This window comes from Suricata suricatta, chromosome 2, assembly GCF_006229205.1.
Source record: "Suricata suricatta isolate VVHF042 chromosome 2, meerkat_22Aug2017_6uvM2_HiC, whole genome shotgun sequence".
NCBI lineage: Eukaryota > Metazoa > Chordata > Mammalia > Carnivora > Herpestidae > Suricata > Suricata suricatta.
Genome location: NC_043701.1, coordinates 162567724 through 162571955, shown reverse-complemented (window position 1 = coordinate 162571955; position 4232 = coordinate 162567724). Strand labels below are relative to the sequence as shown.

General features: G+C 33.9%; 1 pseudogene; it reads right to left on the bottom strand.

The window, feature by feature from the left end:
* Positions 1-621: 621 nt before the first annotated feature.
* On the bottom strand, positions 622-964 carry LOC115273607 (annotated as a pseudogene).
* Between the last annotated feature and the right edge of the window lie 3268 nt (positions 965-4232).

Below are 4232 nucleotides of genomic sequence, written 5' to 3'. Positions count from 1 at the left end.
AGTATATAACCCATCAGGACAGACTTTTCTCACTCAACCTAATTCTCTGGAGATTTAGCTAGCTTATAACTTGTATCAATAGTTACTCTTTTTATTGCTGTGTTATATTCCATTGAATGGATGTACCACCATCTTTTTAACCTACTGAAGGACATTTGGGTTGTTTCCAGTTTGGGACTTTAATGATAAAACTGTCATAAACATTCACATACTGGTTTTTCTGTGAATATAAGTTTTCATCTTCCTGGGATAAATGCCCAGGAGTGCCATTGCTTGGTTCCATGGTAGTTGCATATTTAGTTATTTAACAAACTGCTACACTGTTTTTAAATGGCTGTACTGTTTTATATTCTCACCAACAATGTATGAATGATCTAGTTTCTCTGAATCCCCTCCAGAATTTAGTGTTATATTTTTTATTTTAGTCAATTTGGTAGATACATAATGAAATCTCATTGTGGCTTTAATTTGCACTTCCCTGATGGCTAAGGATGTTGAACATCTTTTTTACTATATTTTTTCCTACATTTATATTTATTAAAAATGGACATTAACAAATAAAACCTATACAAAAATATCCCAATCACATATCACTTTGAATAGTAGTCTTAAGAGACATTATCACCTAGGACCCTCTCTTCCTCTACCTGGACCACATCCTCTACCTCTTCTTCGGCCTTGACTTCTTCCTGCAACAGCCCCCCTTAGCTGTCACCTTTGGCTCAGCATCCATGAGTAGTGAATCCAGAGGTAAGCCAACTGGCAGAATAAAATATCAAATACTTTTTCTTCGAATACTCATTGTTTTCAGCTGTACCTGTTCTTCAAGGTCATTTTGGCAGTTTTAAGATGCATGTTTATGCTGACATCTACACCTGTGAGTTCCATGGACCTGTGTCCCATTCTTTAGTTCAATGATTATGGTTTTGTGACCCAATTTCCTCAAAAATCTCAGGAGCTTCATCCTAGCAATGCCATCACCCTTTCAGTCAGATACTGCACAAAACCTGACAACCCAGGGCCCAAAGACTATGAATATGAATGGCCAGAAACTGAACATCTTTTTGCATACTATTTGCCAACTGTGTGTCCACTTAGGTGAAGTATCTCTTCAAGTCTTAGACCCATTTTCTCATTGGATTGGTTTGTTTTCTGCTGAGTTTAAGAGTTCCTTCTGTATTCTAGATACTGGTCCTTGTTGAATATGTGGTTGCAAAATATCTTCTCTCAGCCTATAGCATGTCTTTACATCCTCTTAACAGGATCCCCCACAGAGCAAAATTTTTAAATTGTGATGAAGTCCAGTTTATTAATTTGTTTATGAATCATGTTTTTGGTGCCATTAGCACTTTTTGCCTAGCCCTGAATCTCAGAGATTTTTTTCCTATAAGTTTTATAGTTTACATTTTACACTTAACCCTATGATCCATTTTGATTTCATTTTTTATATAAAGTATGAAACAAATTGAGGTTCACTTTTATGGTTATAGATGTCCAATTGCTCCAGCACCATTTGTTGAAAAGCTATATTCCCTCCATTGATTCCTTTTGTGCCTTCATCAAAAATAGTTGGGGGATGCCTGGGTGGCTCAGTCAGTTGAGCATCTGACTCTTGATTTCAGCTAAGGTGATAATCTCATGGTTTCATGGGTTTGAGCCCCACATCAGACTCTGTGCTGACGGGGCAGAACCTACTTGGGATTCTGTCTCCTCTCTCTCTCTCTCTCTCTCTCTCTCTCTTCCCCTCTCCTGCTCACTCTGTCTATCTCTCAGAATAAATAAGGCTTAAAAAAACAGTAAGTTGGGTATACTGTTAGTCTGTGTCTGAGTTCTCTGTTCTGTGCCATTGATCCATCAAAAGTGCCTATTTCTCTGCCAATACCATACATATTTCATTATTGCTGTTATATATTAAGTCTTGAAATCAGGTAGATGGATTTCTTCTGCTTTATTCCTCTTTTCAAAATTGTTTTAGCTATTTTAATACTTTTGATAAAAAAGTTCTGCCTTTTGGTATCAATTTTAGAATAATCTTATCCCTATTTTTAAAATTCTTGCTGCAATTTTTTTAAATTTTTTTAATGTTTTATTTATTTCTGAGACAGAGAGAGACAGAGCATGATCAGGGAGGGGCAGAGAGAGAGAGAGAGGAAGACACAGAATCAGAAGCAAGCTCCAGGCTCTGAGCTGTCAGCACAGAGCCCAATGCGGGGCTTGAACCCACGAATGTGAGATCATGACCTGAGCCGAAGTCAGAGGCTTAACCGACTGAACCACCCAGGCGCCCCACCTTGCTGCAATTTTGATAGAAATTATATTGAATGCATACATCAATTTGGGGAGAACTTTTTACTATGTTAAGTCTTCCAATCCATGAACACAGTATGTCTCTGATTATTTATATCTTCTTTGATTTCTTTTGTCAGTATTTTGTAGTTTTTAGCCCATAATTGCCATACATGTTTTGTTAGATTTTCACATAAGTATTTCATTTCTTGAGTGAATATAAAAAGTATCATATTTTAAATCTTGGTATTCATGAATTAATTACTAGCACTTAGAAATACAGTTGATTTTTGTATGTTTACCTTGTATCCTGTGACCTTGGTGAACTCATTTATTTTAGGATTATTTTTGTAAATTCCTTATCATTTTCTAGGTAAACAATTATGTGTTTTGCAATCAGGAACAATTTTGTTTCTTCCTTTCCAGTCCATAGGCCAGTTTTTCCCTTGTGTTACTGCACTGGTTTGAGCTTCCAGATGAATAAAAATTCAACTTCCAGTTTTATATTGAATAAAAATGATAAAAGTAGACATCCTTGCCTTGTTACTAATCTTGGAGGAAAAACATTCAGTGTTTCATCATTAAGTACAATATTCTCTACTGGTTTTTTACGGCAAAACTTATTCAGAAAGTTTCCCTGTATTCCTATTATTCTGAGTTTTTATCATAAATAGGTGTTAAATTTGAAATGCTTTTTTCTGCATCAACTGGTATGATCATTTGATTTTTTTCCTTTAGCCTATTAATACAGATTGATGTTCTTATATTAAACTAATCTTGCATCCCAGCAGTAAACCCCATTTGTTCACGGTATAAAATTCATTTTATATGTTGCTGGATTTTATTTGCTAATATTTTGTTACTGATTGGTGTGTCTATATTTATGGATGATATTGGACTGTCGGCTTTTGGGAGTTTTTTTGTTTGTTTGTTTTTGGACTGTCTGGCTTTGGTGTCAGGGTACTATTAACTTCATAAGATGAATTGGTTTTAATTCTTTTTTAAACCTGATAGAATTTTCCAGTAAAATTGTCTGGGGCTGGAAATTTATTTGGGGGAGTTTTTGAAATTATGAATTCAATTTCCTTAACAGATATAGAGTTTTTCAAATAACCTATTTCATATTGAATAAATTGTTGTGATCAGTGTCTCTCAAACATTTGCTCTATTTTGAGCTGTCAAATTTGTGTGCATAGAATTGTTAGTAGTATTTCTTTATTATCCTTTGATGTCTGCAGAATCAGTAGGGATAGTCTTCCTTCCTGATACTGCTAACTTCTTTCTTTTTACTGTGTCAGTCTTCCTAGAAGTTTGTCAATTTTATTGCCCTTTTCAAAGAAACAGCTCTTAGTTCACTGATTTTCTTTTATCTTTTTCTGTTTTCAGTCTCAGTGACTTCTGCCATTTTCTTTATTATTTCCTTCTTTCTGCTTGCATTGGGTTTATTTTGCTCATCTTTTTCTAGGTTCTTAAAGTGGAAGTTTAAATTATTGACTTAAGACTTTTCTACTTCTCTAATATATGCATTTAGTGCTACAAATCCATCTCTGCATTATTTTAACTGTATTCCACAAATCTTGATATGTTGTGGTTTTATTTTCATTAAGTTCACTATTCTTTTTATTTCTATTGAGACATCTTATTTGATCCCTGAATTATTTGGGAGTATGTTTTAGGGGCTTTTTTTTTATTATCTTTCTATTATTGACTTCCAGTGTGATTTCAGTATGGTAAAAGAACACATTCTATATGATTGCAATTTTTTAAAAATATTAAAATATCAAATAATTTTATTAAACTATAAAACTACAAGAATATTAATTTTTGCTTTATAGCCCAGGATATGGTCTGTCTTATCTATGTTCTGTTTTTACTTGAAAACAATGTATATTCTACTGTGGACTATTCTATAAATATTGGCTAGATCTCATTGGTTGATTGTGTTA